Here is a 17,092-nt window from a genome sequence, read left to right on the forward strand (position 1 = left end):
AATTTCTTTTTGCCAACGATCAACTAAACCCTTCGCCAGTAGTACGTAAAGGGATCCGCTGTCCGCCCTAATCCAAATCCAAGGTACGTACCATCTTCCTCGACTCACCACAACACCCAAAGATCACCACCGACTATGCACTCTGTTCGACTTTTACTCGATGATTTCATCTCTCTACTTGCAGATCGTCTGCAATTCTGCATATCATACGCTCTCCCGCTTCCGATCCATGGAGGGGGCGGAGACAGGGGACAACTTCGTGAGGAACATCATGTCTAGGGTGGAAACCCATCTGGGGGCGACGGCGGAGGCAGCCGGCCTGTTCACCGACGACCTCATCCTGGAAATTCTCTCCCGCCTGCCCGCCAGATCCGTCCATCGGTTCAAGTGCGTCTCCGTGTCCTGGCGAGATCTCATCGCCGACCCCTCCAACCGCAAGATGCTGCCCCAGACCCTCGCCGGCTTCCTCTACTTCACCAGCCACGACAGCGGGGATCGCCACCACTTCGCCAGCGTCTCCGGCGGCGCAGCCCCGTTCGACCCTTTCCTCCCTTGCCTGCAACCTAACAAGTACAAGTACATGGCCCAGGTGGACGCCTGCAATGGCCTCCTTCTCTACCGTGGCAGCAACAAGAAGATGATGGCCTATTGGAATTGAAATTGGGGAGAGGATGATTTCCGTTTTGTTGTGTGCAATCCCGTCACCGGGAGGTGGGTGGAGCTGCCCCCTTCACCGCAGGCGCCGGAAAACAGATTTAGTTGTACCGCAGGCTTGGCATTTGATCCTGCGGTCTCATCCCATTTCTACGTTCTTCACTTCGAGCAGATTTTGGTGGGATCTTACATCACAGGAGTGAACATCTACTCGTCGCGGACAGGAGCCTGGACTCGCAGGGTTAGTGGGATGGTTGAGAAAGTGTCGCTCTGCTTCTTTAGTAAGTATGTCTTTGTTTGCGGTCTAATGTACACGGTTGGAAGCCTGAACCACAAGCATGAGTATGTGCTGCTGGGGTTGGACATGGAGGGGAAAGTGTGGAAGACTATCCGCGTGCCCAACGGTCCAAGAATTGGTGCAATTGGATTGTCGCAGGGGTGCTTACACTATTCTTTAGATTCCGTGGTTCCCATTCATGATAACAATGAAAGCCTCGATTCTAAGATAACACTCTGGTGCCTCAAGGATCATGACAGCAAGGAATTAGTGCTGAAGCATACCGCCAACACCAATAAGCTTGTGAGCATGACTGGGAAGAACTACACAGTGGTTGAGATTCATCCGCATTGCGACACCATTTTCCTGGTTTCATGTGGAGGTGATACCTTGGTGGCATATGATATGCGGCATCAGAAAGTTGGATGTATCCTTAATCTTGAGAAAGACTGTATACAAAAATTTCTACCTTATGTTCCTCTGTTCCAAAAACCATTAGCAGAGGTTGACGAGCAGTAGTTTTACCTTCGAACCATACCAGTGTTTCCTCCAAGAACTGGCTCTTGTGTCGGCAGAACTACTTGTTTGTGTACCTCTGAATATGTTCCTTTGTTCTCAGAGCCGTTAGCAGACACACGCAGGCAGTAGTTTTTTACCTTCAAACCACCCCTGTGCTTCCTGCAAGAATTGTCTCTTCTTTCGGCTGAATTATTCTGCTTGAATCATGCCGCAAATGCCTGGTAAACCTACTGATTAAGCATCATTTCATTTTCAAAAAACACTGTTACTCTTGTTTGTTTGTTTTTGCTGGACATGTATTAGTTCCATGTGGCTAAATTAAATTATACTGTAATCGGTCTTTCTTTCCATAACAATTACGTAGTTATTATGGTTATCATAATTACGTAGTAAAATCAGACTGGTTACTGGTGCAATGCCTAGACAACCTTATTCATTCAGTATTTTAGTAAACCACTGCCTTTGAGCAGGTTATTTTATTTGTATTTTCTGTTGCTAATGAATTCAGTAGAGCTATGGATCTGTTAACCACAGAGATATTACATCAACGCCAAAAAATGAAATAAAGGTGCAAGCATTAATGGAAAGATTTTCTGCTTGGTGTGTGTGAGTTTGGTCCGTTTTTGTTACTTCAGGTTATAGAACAAAGGTGTGCACCATATAAGCTTGTGTTTCACGTATAAAAATAGGATTTAGGCTGGTGCCAGGACAGGGCATTTACTGTGCTATAACTGTAGTTAGCGAACATACAACAATATATTGAAGCATTGGTAAATGCAGTGTCGATTTGCCTACTGGCTGTACCCATCGAGACGAACATTATGGAAATCGCTGTACATCAACGAACTCCAAAATTCTTTCAAAAATGAAAATCATAATGTCAGTATCTTGCTGATATCTCCATAAACTGCCATGGAAATATGCAAGGTTGTAAAAATTATCTTTAGGAAAAGCGAAACAAATCATTATGTTGCCAGTGCTTCATGGTTCAGTAAAATGGCATAAAAGCAGCCTGGAGCAAAGGGCCCTGCAGACAGTATGAAGACGTGTGGCGATCATTCCTTATTTGGAGAGGAGAAAACTTGCTGGCGTCCATACCCCAAATTTCCAAAGGTTATAAAAAAAGCTGTGTATCGTATAAGCTTGTGCTTCACGTATAAAAATAGGATTTGGCTGGTGCCAGGACAGGGCATTTGCTGTGCTATAAATGTAGATAGCGAACATACAACGATATACTGAAGCGTTGGTAAATGCAGTGTCGATTTGCCTAGTGGCCAAGCAGAAACTTATCAGACTATTTCAGAGATTTCAATCCAAGTTTACTTTCTTTGAAGTTGTTCCTCTCTTGTCAAGGTATGTGCATACCAGTAACAAATAGTAGCATTTGTAGCTTCCTTTTTCCGTGTCCTCTAATTATTCCGCCAAACACTGCATGTAACTAAGCAGTACAAATGGTTAACAGTGGCCAGGCACAAGCATTACCTGGTTTATATGCTGGCAGTGGCAAGAAATTATTAGCTGATTGGTTAGATGTTTCAAATTGTGTAGTACTCCTGTTCATTGTATGTCGAATGGTTTTTCTTCTAGCTAGGACTTACTCAGTTGAGGAATTCATGGTCGTGTGTTCCAAGATTTGTTCATCATCCATTTGTATCTTCGATGTCACTGATTGGAGGGAATACTAGGTTGTGAAATGGCATTAGCCTGCCAAACACAACTATATATGCATATAGATACAGTAATATCCATCATCGCCGCGTACCATCTCTGCTAGATTCATCTCTGCTTCCGTTCCATGGAGGTGTAGGACTAATCTCACATCCCTGATCCCATGGTTAGCTCTATTGTTATAGGTGCATTTGATGATGCTTATACTGAAAAAAAAGTCAGTGATCCGTGGTTTTTTCAGGCCTGAAAGATGCTCAATTCAGATTCAGAGGTTGCTATTGGAGTACTTACAGGCAACAAAGGTAGCCACGATTTGCCATTAATTGGCTGTTCCCTCTGATAGTTCTCTTGTTTCAGTTGATAGAAAATGTCTTCTCCAGAGCACTATGTGGGTTCTCTTGTTTCTAAACTAAACTAAAAAGTTGTTCCACCCTGCCTTTTTTCTAAAACATATGTAGTGTGAAGTTCCATTCGCTTTCAATGAAACTTCAACTTCATTCTCTGCAATGCATAACAACGCCACGCACTTACCTGAACTGCTGTAGCTTATAATTTTCCGACTTCATTTGGACAGAGGTTGGGTAAGTTGGTGAAAAATGCATCTTTAGTTATTCATTGATTATTTGTGCACCCGTCTTATGATGCTGTCTAGATATCAAATGAATATGTTCAAGTAGATATAGTACCTTCTATCAGAAAGAATTGGCAACTCTCTCAGGTTGATGTTTCTTTGAGAACAGTTTTGAAGTTCTGTTTTCATTTTGAGATATGCGCTTGAATATTTTGGCTTTCCCGTTGGACCGTTCTGATCTAGCTACCTGATGATTACCATCGTTTGCATTAAGAAGGGAGATCTGAAGGCACTTTCCCGTTGAAGCTTGCTTGGCTGCTCTGGTTGATGGCTATTAGTCTGTTGCTGTTGTTGCTGCTGCAACTAGTACTGCCACCACCACCACCACCGTCATTGTTGCCTACATGCTTGAACTACTCAACCCCCTGAACTCTTAATTTCCATGCGCCGGGCTGGCTAAGTGGGCTCCAGGGAACAAAAATGTTGTTGAAAGTATGAATGCTTGGCAGGTTGAAAGAATGCCCCAACTTACCATCTTATATAATTAGCTATGTACATTTTTTAATTGTTTTTATGCAGTCTTGTTAATGTCCATACTGCTGTGTGTGCATGTCGAGATATCCTCTGTGTGTGCATGGGGGTCTGAGAAGCAAAGATCTGCTAAATCTGCATATTGCCAACTTGTGGTGTTCTTAATTTTCAGAAAGGTAACCCGGAGAAAGGAAGAAGGAAAGCCAGGTGCCAACTGCCTCCTGGTAGGGATGGGGCTGCTTTCAAGAGCAATAGGCGGGGCAATGGCTCCTTGCTGCAACCGGCATGTTGGCCCGGCAGGCCGGCACTGTTGGAAATATGCCCTAGAGGCAATAATAAAAGGATTATTATTATATTTTCTTGTTCATGATAATTGTCTTTTATTCATGCTATAATCGTATTATCCGGAAATCGTAATACACGTGGGAATACATAAACCACAATACGTCCCTAGTAAGCCTCTAGTTGACTAGCTCGTTGGTCAACAGATAGTCATGCACTACACCACGCACCAGAATTCCCTACTGACGTTTGTTGGGAAAAAGTCACTATTGCCGACACACAGTCAGCCACAAAAATTTCTAACAAACTGTGGGTTGGAAAATCTATGTACAGTGACCTGTTTTCGGTCGGGAATGCTACAACATATACCGTCGAACAGTCGGTCGGGAACTCTGTTTTGGCGAACAAACCATCGGTCGGTAAATAACCCCGACCGACAAGTCCGATGCTACATGGGCCTCGCACGCAAATTGCCAATTTTTAGCGCCAATAACCGGCCCAGCCCGCGAAGTTTTTCTCGCTCAAAATCACAAGCACGCCGCCGCTCCACGCTCCTTTCGTTCCCCACGCACGAAACCCTAGCTCCTTTCGTTCCCCACGCACGCCGCCGGCCTAGAGAGGCGACCTCACCCTTCCCTCCCATGGCGCCACTGCCCCAACCCATAGTCGGCTCCCTCTCCCCTCCCCCCTCTCCACTCCCTTCCATGGTACCAGATCTGAAGGGGACATGGTCTCTTCGCTCCCGGTGGTCCAGGGCGAGGTAGGCGGCCTCCGCTCCCTCCGCTTCCGGCGACAGGTGCCTCCATCTCTGCCAACCAACATTCGGTGACCAGAAGGTAGCCATCTATGGCGGCAGCAAAATCAGTAAGGTTTCTTTCCCTCTTGTGTTGTCTCTCCCTCCACTCCCCCCTCCAGGCTGCAGATTTGAAACTGGAGCGTGCAGATTTATAGTTTTCTAAAAAGTATTTTCATGAATTAGTTATATTCGTTCAGTTGTTCGTCCCACCCCTCTGCATATCCGACCCATTCTTATGTAGTTTATTATTATATGAGAGGAAGGGGTAAGGGACTGTTAGTTAAGAACAGTTGCATCTATGTGTTCTCAGCAAGAAAGAGAATGACACAGTTAAACATTCAGATTTAAGCAATAGATGGATGGAACTTTTGTTTTGCAGTCTAATAACGAGATAAAATAAAGGTTCTTTTATTTTACTGAAATTAACTTTTACTTGAGTGAGGTGCTAAGGTCAACCTCTATACATGCACATCCCTGAACTGAAAATACACCCAGGCACCAATTTCGGACAGTACAAAATTGATATGATGCTTGCTTTGTGAGTGAGTATATTACTGCACAATATCTCTGAATAAAAGGCATGGTTAGAAATAAACTGAACCAAACTATCGACATCAGAGAGCATACAATTATGAGTTTAATTTCTCAGTTACAGCAATAATTGTACTGTATTTGTAATGATACATTCTTACCCTGCCAATAAATATTTGGTTCAGAGCCCTTGATCATGACAGCTAGAAATTAGCAAACGCATTACATATGTTCAGTAAAGCCTTTCAATATTTTTTCCGTCGATGTCACAAAATAAACACCCCAATTAGTATGTTTGAGCTTGGTGGTACGTGCCCCCATCTCTCCCCACTTCAGGAGAATAGGAGCCAGCCATCCATGGCAGAAACAACATCGTAAGTTCTGTGTTTGTGTGTGTGTGCGCGCGCGCGTGCGTGTGTGTTTGTGTGTGCGTGTTCAGATTCCAACTCCCACCGGTGGACCAGATTTTTTTTATTTGGTTGTAAGTTTAACCTCTTTCAAAAAGAAATCGTGCAGCTTCGGTTCATGGAAGCAGAAGTCCTTGAAGTAGTAAATTATTTTTTTGCAGGGGAAATGAATCTTTTGTAAGTTTGGGGAAAAAAGGCCACTGGAAGATGTCCATAGGCATATGCATGCATCCCATCGACTTAATGCTACTACAATTTACTCTTCGAAGAACCTCTGTAAGTACGTATGTGAGAGAGCAAGCAATGTTGGATGACGTTACTGTTTACTTCTGATTGGCATATAGGACTATGTTCTCGTCCAGTATACATATCTCCAGTTTTCTATTAATTCTTTGGTACAAACGGAATACATGTAGCACTTGGTAAATGTTTTCATGTGAAAATATCATACTGTAACATTATGTTCTATTTAGTTCCCAGAAGTAATACTTGGTTTCAACTTTGAAAGACCACATGAATTCTTCTATGGGGCGTCCGAACAAAAGGAGCATCCCGTCACTACGGTAATTTCGGTCACTTATCTGAACAAAAAGGGCTATGAACTCTTAATGAAATTGGGTGTCCATTGGGGATCCTTTTATTGGAAAAGATAATCTATTCACATGGGGGCTGGGTTCTCGTTGACGAACTGGTACATGCTGCTCTTAAATTAGAAAGCAGGAAACTACAGGCCTAGTTGACATTGGACCTTTATGTTGTTCTTTTTTCATATAGTGAAAAAGAGAGTTCATGTTTTGCATATGGCCATGTTATCTTATAGAACAAAAATAGGGATATGTTGACATTCGACTTTTATGTCGTCATTCTTCCATGATGGTTTGCCTACTGTTAATATCCTGTTCTCCAACTAACACATTCTTGCAAGAAATCACAATTGATGAAATAATTTTGAGCACTTACTTTTTAGAATTTTATGTTTACAAGAAGATTTACTGGTTACAAAGATTTAACAGACAAACCTCTTTTTCAGAAGGCTATTTTAGATCCCACTAAGACAAAATAGAAGCGTGCTACTACTAGTGTGTATACTGGAACATAATGCATGTTTGACATGAATGGTATTGAAAATTTTGAGTTGTTATGGTGTCCCTAATAACTTAAAGTTGTTGTATAATTTAACTGAACCATAGTACTCTCAATCAGAGAGTAAGAAATTGGGAGTTACTAATTTCTTGTAGATTAATAGTTCTTTTATATGCAACCATTCAGTTGACTTGTGAAGTAGTCATGCTTGAATAAGTGGGCTGTTGTGATGGCCTTAATAGTGCAAAGCTATGCATATAAAGCTGTCATGTTTGTATAAGTGGGCAGTACACAAAGCTGCTGTCATGACCTTACTGTCCAAATCTAATGGAAAATTGTTCGAACTAGTGTGTATACTATATTGGAACATAATGCATGGTTAACATAAATGGTATTGGAATTATTTAGTTGTTATGGTGTTCCTAATAGCTTAAACTGTTGTGAAGATGAACTTAACCAAATTACTCTCAAACTAGAGAGCAAGAAATTGGGAGATAGTTTCCTGTATAGTAATAGTTTCTGTATGTGGAGCAATTCAGTTACCTTGTGAAGTAATAGTTGCTGCCATGCTTGTAAGTGGGCTGGTGTCATGACCTTAACAGCGTCAAGCTATGCACGTAACATTCACATTTTATTTTGAGTTTCGCTTCAGCAATTACTTGTGAACTTTTCAGCACTAAACTGTATTTGGCTGAGTATATCAATATTCAAACTTGTTTGTGTCGCTTTCACTGTTTTGTGAGCCATTAATCGTTGTATTGGTGAAGTGAATATTAATATAATTTATCTCGAGGAGAAACCGAAAGAATTCCAGATCTTGATGAATGTATACCTCGGTTTGTGAGGATCTGAAGAAACCATTTTTCCCTTTACAGATAGTGGAGCAAGATTTCTTATATATGGGTGAGGGCGTCAATCAATGTTGGTAGTTGGGACAAGGAATCTCATGACTGCAATATATAGCTACCATGTTGGACCAGGTGCGATTATCTTGAGTATAGCTAGACGGAAAAACATCTTTCGAAGGTAACCTGAACAATCCTGTTTATTTTGTGAAATTTAAAGTTAAAATAAGGGATGTATTCACCAGCTAGTCAATCTCCTTCCAGGAAGAATAGTACATAAAACTCTATGCTTAGCACACATCTGCTATGGAAAGTACATCATCATAAAGCCTAGTTACTTAAGTTGTCTTAGTAAGATCTACTCCCTCCGTCCCATAATGTAAGACATTTTTTGACACTACATTAGAGTCAAAAAATGTCTTAGATTATGGGACGGAGGGAGTACAAATTTGTATAATAAGTCTGCACACGTGTAGTCCTTGAAAATCAAATTAAATTGCTAGATAAGCATTGCTCATTACTTGTCGAATGCCAAAAAGTGAAAATGATCTCAATGAGATGCTGACAATACTACAAATGTAGGAGAATAAATTATTTATATAATACATAATTAATAATTGTATGAACACAAATAGATGCTTCAAACACTTCTGCTATCTGAAGATCATGCGTACTCCAGTTTTTTTGCCAATGCCAATACAGTAATTTATCTTATTTTTAATGAGAAGAAACAAACACCTTTGCTGACCTATCAACTCCTTATGGAGATGGTGGGCCGGGTGGGGTGATCTCAGCCGAGGATCAAAGTTAGTGTTAACACATGGCTATTGAATTCTTTGTATTTATTACTATTTACATTTTTGAGGATGTGATTATCCTCTATGTTGGAATTTGGGTACTGTAGTCTAGTTTCTAATAGTGTATTATAATTGAGAATTATTTGACTTTTGTAGGAAGCAAACAAAAGGACTACGCTCACAAGGAACCATGAAGCCAACAATCCACGTCAACTAGATGTTTTAGATTTCATTTTGTACAAATGATGTATCATACTTGCATCTTTTACCTGTCCTTTTGTGAACCTGATGTATGGTGTCTCCGTAGTTATGTTTAGAATGGACTGAAGGCAGACTGAAGTGTATGTATGGGAAAACTAGTTAATGGAATAAAAAAAATGTTTGGTGCACCTGATGTGAGCCTGAAGTATGGTGTTTTGGTGATTATACTTATAACACATGAACTCTATGTATGTGGTAATTAGTACCATATGTTAACTAAAGCAGTGGTTGGCTAAATAAAATGTTGATGAACTATTGGTCGACAAATAAAAGCCCTGTCTGATTGTTGGTCGGCAAAACAACCTCGTCTGACAGTCGGTTGGGAAAGGCTAACGCTAGGCCCAACAGAATGTTGGTTGGGAAAGAATACCCCATCCAATAGTTGGTCGGGAAAGGCCCATGGTTGCCCCAACAGACTGTTGGTCGGGAAAGGCCCATGATAGGCCCAATAGAATGTTGGTCGGGAAAGATACTCCATAGCCGTCAAACAGTCGGTCGGGAAATCTATGTCGGTTGGGAAAGGGTTTTCCCGTCTCGACTTTCCCCAACAGACATTGTCGGTCGGCAATAGTCTTTCCCGTCCAACTATCTGCTGGCGAAACTTGTATTCCCAACCAATCTGTCTGTCGGGGATTTAGTGTTATGGTGTAGTGATGGTTTCCTGACTATGGACATTAGATGTCGTTGACAACGGGATCACATCATTAGGAGAATGATGTGATGGACAAGACCCAATCCTAAGCATAGAACAAGATCGTGTAGTTCGTTTTGCTAGAGCTTTTCCAATGTCAAGTATCTCTTCCTTAGACCATGAGATCGTGTAACTCCCGGATACCGTAGGAGTGCTTTGGGTGTACCAAACGTCACAACGTAACTGGGTGACTATAAAGGTGCACTACAGGTATCTCCGAAAGTGTCTGTTGGGTTGACACGGATCGAGACTGGGATTTGTCACTCCGTATGACGGAGAGGTATCTCTGCGCCCACTCGGTAATGCATCATCATGATGAGCTCAAAGTGACCAAGTGTTTGGTCATGGGATCATGCATTACGGTACGAGTAAGTGACTTGCCGGTAACGAGACTGAACGAGGTATTGGGATACCGACGATCGAGTCTCGGGCATGTAACGTACCGATTGACAAAGGGAATTGTATACGGGGTTGATTGAATCCTCGACATTGTGGTTCATCCGATGAGATCATCGAGGAGCATGTGGGAGCCAACATGGGTATCCAGATCCCGCTGTTGGTTATTTCCCGAGAGCCATCTCGGTCATGTCTGCATGTCTCCTGAACCCGTAGGGTCTACACACTTAAGGTTCGGTGACGCTAGGGTTATAAGGAAGACTTGTATGTGATTACTGAATATTGTTTGGAGTCTCGGATGAGATCCCGGACGTCACGAGGAGTTCCGGAATGGTCCGGAGGTGAAGATTTATATATGGGAAGTTGTCATACGGACACCGGAAAGTTTCGGGGTCATATCGGTATTGTACCGGGGCCCACTACAAGAGATCGAGCCTACTATGACGAGCTAAAAAATGTCATTGAATATCTAATAACGTCACAAATTACCCCCCGGTGACATTTTATGGGCGTCACAAGCATCGTCACGGAATCCCCGTCACAGATTACTCCTAGTGACGGCGCACACACAAAAATGCCATCGAAATTAGGACCTTTGGTGACGTTATATAGAATGTCATCGACTTGCTATTTCCATGACGGTCAATTAATGTCACATGTTAGGAGAAAATATGCCATGTTGTACCATATTCGGTGACGAGGCAACGTCACTAACTTTATGCCACATCAACACCCGATAGGCTATCCCACTACTAGTGCCACTACTTTTATTATCGATGAAGATGACGTCATCATTTTTTTTACTTTCTTTCGAATCTAAATTACGATGAAAATAAGTATTTAATTCACATCACATCACATCAGATTATATGAAAAAGTTAAAGAGAAAAATCACATCATAAATTGATATGAAAGTCAAATCATATTATATATGAAATCGTCTCAGCCAAATCATTCTGTAAACAAAATGACAGTAAAAAACCGACTCAAGTTTGACACATATAATATACAAGATGAAAACTAATATTAACTAAAGACACATATGTTATCCTGATGATTCCAATGTAAGGATGGCATTCATGAACCATCTGGTTTGGACTGGGACTGCTGAGTTGCTTGAGCCCTCAAGAGAAAATCAAGCAGATTATCCGTCTCCTTTTGCTTCTTTGTCCAGGCTTTATTCTTCTCTTCCTGGATCTTCTTTAGAGCTTCCAATTCTTCTTGCTTCTTCTTTTGTATCTCTTCAAATGCTCTCTCTTGTGCTTCAAGTCTTGCGGCTAACTCCTCTTGATGCCTATAAATCACAAAACACAGCAACATTGCATCGTATTGAGATGAAAATAGACAAGATAACAAGGTACAAGGGTATCGATTTGAAATAGAGAAGTACATTATTAAATTTCAAGGCAAGCATGTCCATGGGCCATGAAACATTAAATCCCAAGAATAACTTATAATGTTTTAAAATATGCATAACCAATAGCTTGCTTACAGGATGCATCGCCAAAAGGATATCAAGTCAGCAGCCCAGGTTAAAAGAAGCACTCGTTAGTTGAACTTTTGTTCACTGAAATGAGTGCACTCTGCACACAGAAGCAAGCAAAAAGAAACAACAAGAACAGGAAGGGAAATAAGATAATTACCTATCATTTGCATCTCTTGCCTCTCTATCCTTTTGTTCAATTCTTTCTTCTAAAACTTTGATCTGGGCTGATGAAGTAGAGCTTCCAGACCTCCCGGATCTTGATGCATACCCCATGCTTGAAAGGAGGGTGCTATGGGCGCTTTCTTCCTTTAGAACTTCAGCCACAGTCGCTGTATCGTATACTGGCTGCTCACCTTCTGATTATGTTTTCCTTTCCTTTTCCATGGCATTCTATAGTATAAAGAAAAACATTGATGCTAAGGCAAAGTTCATATGCTAGATTACACTTTATCAATATGAGAATCTATTTCAAGTCAAAAACAATAAAGGAAGAAATCTTACATGAGCTAGAAGTGCTAGCTCGCACATGCTACCAGTCTTGCTATTTGTATGGGTGTCTTTGAAAAATTCAGTGGGACTTGGGTCCTGATTATTGTACTTGTCTTTTTTCTACAAGATATATGAAATTGTAATATTGCTACTACATATATATTGGCCAGATGCAATAGACATAAGACTACAAGTAAGATATTTGGAATTCTTACAAGTTTGCTGAAATAGGCAACATAAGACATAGATCCAATCTTTTGGTGATGCTTCACAGCTTCTCGGTTTTCCTTATTCATTTGACATATTTCCTATATAAAGAAAATGAATATAAGTATTTACACACGGTAAACTATTGTTGGTCGCATGTCTTGTTACAAACCTTGTTTCTTTCATCAGACCATTTATTGACAAGGCTGGTCCAATTCTCATGAGTAATATTCGCTGGCTTTTTGGATAATGCTTCTTGAGAAGTATAACCATTGGAGTATTTCTTCTTTAGCCTGTAGCGTTGTTGTCAAACACCCTTCTGGATTACTTTTGTGCATACATCATTCCCAACCTTGTCATCCTTATCCATCTCAAAGTTAAGCTGAAATACCAATCATATATAGGATATATCACTAAATTGACTATGCAACATGCGAACACGTGAATGAAAATTGAAGAAAACTATACCACCGCAATACCTTTAATAGCATGGGGAATAACATGTTTGAGTGGGATTTTGTCATAGCCATTCCAGTGCGTAGCAACATGCATTCTGCTCCTGATGTGAATACCACACTCAGAAGAAAGCTTTGCTGCTTGGACTGGGTCTGTAGGTCTCACTTTCCCCTCTGTAAAATCAATACGCATTTTCCTCCCTCCATTTCTGCTTGCATACTCCTGAAGCCCATGCCCCATGGTTGGTCCACGTCCACGACATCTCCTTGATGGACGTCGATCAGTTGGACAAGTGGAGCATGCTAATGCATCTACATTACAAGTTTGCAGATAAATTAGAAGGTTACAATTTAAAGTGGAAAATAGAAGGGGTGAAGCAATGATGTCGCATATACCTTGGCCTTGTAATGTAATCATGTTATCTGATTATCCGGATGTGCCTGTCATGTCTTGAGAACCTTGTACCCTTGAATCAGCATCAGGCGAGTTGCTATCCTTAGAAGTTAGGTGAGGTGATGTGTTTGTTGGGTTTGGTGCAGACTGTTTTTGATGGTTTGTAGTTTCAAATGACTTAGTTGTTCTGGTAGCTCTAGATCTTGTTATTCTTGAGGTAGCAGTTGCACTGTTTTTGCATCTGACACGCTTTTTCGTTTTTGGCATGGCAGAACCTTCAGGTCCTGGGTCAAACAAGTGAGTAAAACAAGGCAGTTAATCAACACTAACTTATGCAATGTCAACAGAGGTTCAAATAGGAATGCGATGAACAGAGATGCCATCATCTAGATTAATTAAGAAAAGTGGAGGGACAAAAAATGTGAAGAAATCTTTGAGTACGCATAGTGCACAGTGGCATACACATGATACAAGGAAGGTGAATCCACAATGTACCTCCTCTTCTTCATGTCTCAAATCCTCTTCCTATCCATGGGCCTCCTCTTCAGAATCTGGTTCATACTCTGAGTCGCTGCGATCATCAGCAGCTCGTGCATTTTGTGTCGGTTGCACATTAGAGGCACTAGGGTATACGAGGCTACGAGCTAAGTTTTTTATGTCTTTAAGATACTCCCTCTCCACAGCCTTGCGTTCCGCAATCCTTGCATCCCTTTCCTTAAAATACGCCTCACCCTTGTGTTTCTGTTTTGCAAGATATTCACTGCTATGCATATCACAAGAAATAAATAACATACTTGGAAATATGGAGCGTCCAGAATTCAGTTAAACAAGAACAAGTGCAGACTCATAGACTCAGTCTTTATTCAAGCTTCAAACAAGTGCAGAGTCGCTCTTTATTCAGTTTTGAACAAAAAGAAGTGCAGACTCATAGACTCAGTCTTTATTCAGTTTCAAACAAGTGCAGAGTCGCTCTTTATTCAGTTTTGAACAAGAAGTGCAGACTCGGTCTTTATCTAGAATTCGAAATAAAGAACATACACTGTGAACTCCATATGGTAATATATTGTATCAAGAACAAGAGCAGACTCAATCTTTATTCAGTTATGACGATCATAGGTGAAGACTTTTATGGGGTAGCAGAGCCACAAACAGGGACATGGTCGTTGTATTACAGGAAATCTCATGACAACTGAATAAAGACCAACTAAATCTTGCAAAGCTATTGTATTTGCCACATGGTCGCTGAATTCAGACATGTAAATAAGTCTCACACCCGTGGGTGCTTTTATCCCCCAAATTGCTTCCCTGATGATCCCCTGCGTCTAGAGCTTGGGGTATGAGGAGGGCGAGATAAAAAATTTACCATGAGCCGCCGCCGATCGATGCAATCGTTCGGGAAAGAGAGCCGGGTGGGGCGGCCTCCAATCCACTGTCGCCGGTTGATGCGGTGGATCCGTGCTCGGCCGGTCGGGCAGCCTCCTCCAATCCGTCGTCGCCGGTCGCTGAAATCAGGGGGGAATATAGCGGAGTGCTCAGGGGGATGGTTGAGGTTGGTGGATCCGAGCTCGGACGGCGCGGCGGCCACCCCCAATCTGCCGGCCCTGATCGCCGCAGTCGTGGTGTCGATTGAATCTGACGAGAAAAATGGCTTTTAGCGGCGCCTGTTCGCGGGGGAAATAGAAGGATAATCTTTGGCTGGGTCTTTGACCGGTGGATACACAGGCTGAATGCGGGAAAAAATATAGAAAAGTGGATGGAAAATAGTATGTGGGTGGAGGGAAAAGAGTTTTTTTTGAGAGGAGATGGTGTATTTTCATAATTTATTTTACTTAATATTACGTAATTCATTTAATTCGAAATAAGTAAAAATGATTATTAAAAAGTAAATCTTACAGGAACAATATGATGTGGTATTTTCCATGTTGTTTTTGGGATAACTATAAATAAATATGTCGAAAATTGTATAGAGGGATCTTAAGTATGTGATCCAGAAAAAAACAAAATGCAAATGAGTGATTATTCTAACTGCTTGTGTAAATAAAATTGGTAAGTTGGGATGATTTTTTTCCTTTTTCTTAGGAAAACATCTGATCTACTCCTTTCAATCATGGCAGTACAACCAATACCAAAAAAATATCTAGATTTGTAGACCACCTAGCGACGACTCCAAGCGCTGAAGCGAGACGAAGGCGCGCCACTGTCATCGTCCCTCCCTCATCGGAGCCGGGTAAAACTTGTTGTAGTGGACAGTCGGGAAGTCGCCGTGCTAAGGCACCATAGAATCAACAGAACATCAATTGTCATTGAGGAAAAGTAGCATAGATCAGAAGGATCCAACACGAAGACAATATCCGAGCAAATCCACCAAAGATGGATGTGCCGGAGATGCACCACCGAAACTGTGGCTAGGCGAGGAGAGTCGTATTTCCATCTTTAGGGAGCCCTGCCATCTCAACTTCCTGAGCAGGATATAATCCCTTATAAATCGTGAAAACACATCTAAAAATGGAGCCCTTCCATCGGCAAGGGCCGGGATTCACCACGCCCCAATGCCTTACGGCCACCAGAGACGAGGCGAACCGACGGTCGCGCCGGTGGGAGGAAGAGGAGCCCTGATTTCTTGGGGAGGAGGGCGATCCATGATGATGTGTTTCAATGAAGATTGTCTCATAGTCTGATTTTACTGATGCGCATAGCCCCCAACCTCCAACGTCAGCGAACTAGGGTTCATCCTCGATCGTCACCCTCCTAGTCCTTCATCAACTAAATCAATGGGGGTGTATGTGGGATGTTAGATGGGATCCTCATACCATCCATATATGGCCGGGTTTGAGCGGTAGCCCTCATATACAATCCATACCTGGGGTGGGTATGGGGAAGACCGGGCGCGTCCGCCAGGCGGACCATCCTGCACTGACCCCACCCCGTCCCTACAAATGTTCGAAGTAGGACCAAACCCTATTACACATGTCCACTCCATTCCACTTTCATCTTCTCCCCTTCCTCCATCCGCCCTACTCCTACCTCGCCATGGTCGAGAACAGATCCGACAGCGACTCCTCAAGCCCGGGTGGGCAGTAGCATCTCCGCAGCGCTGCACAGTCACCTCACACAATCACTTCCTTTCCCGATCATTGATCCATAAAAATGTTTGCGAATTCAGGAAAATGTTCACAATTTGTAAAAATTGAACATTTTTTAATTTTGATTAAACATTTCTATTTTTTTGAAGATTTTTTTGTATTCTCGATGAAGAACATTTGAATTTTGCAGATTTTTTTTTGAATTCAATGAACATTCATTGTATTTCCCATGAACATTCAGAAAAATTATGTTTGTCTACCACTATGGTGTATGCTTAAAAAAACGATCACACTCAGCTGCTCCTCGTCTCCTCCATGTCGTTATCCACAGAAATTCCCCAAATCACGCCGCACCCCGCGTGAAGGCCAAGACGACCCGCTGCCGCACCTCGCCGCCGGTGGCTCCCAAAGAGCGCCGTTCGGGCCGAGCGCCCTCGCCCCTCTGCTTGCTGCTCGAGCTGCAGGGGCGCCTGCTTCGGCGGCGGCGGTTCCGCAACAGCGTGCTGTCCGAAGCACAGTGGCGTCCCTTCCCCCGCTGCTCCCACGGCGCGGCTTCTTCCTCCAGCCGTTCTGCGGGGGCCCAGGCGGTGCTTGAGGATGCACGCGGTGCAGGGGAGAAGTCTGGAGGGGTCGTGCGAGAGGAGAAGGATCGGGTCTCGGTGGTTCTTC

The 17,092-nt window shown here is 42.5% G+C and overlaps 1 pseudogene; it reads left to right on the forward strand.

Moving 5' to 3' along the window:
• The first annotated feature begins 229 nt into the window (after positions 1-229).
• Positions 230-1,450, forward strand: LOC123084478 (F-box protein At2g23160-like; annotated as a pseudogene).
• The last annotated feature ends 15,642 nt before the right edge of the window (positions 1,451-17,092 follow it).

Source organism: Triticum aestivum, chromosome 4A, assembly GCF_018294505.1.
Source record: "Triticum aestivum cultivar Chinese Spring chromosome 4A, IWGSC CS RefSeq v2.1, whole genome shotgun sequence".
NCBI classification, from domain to species: Eukaryota; Viridiplantae; Streptophyta; class Magnoliopsida; order Poales; family Poaceae; genus Triticum; species Triticum aestivum.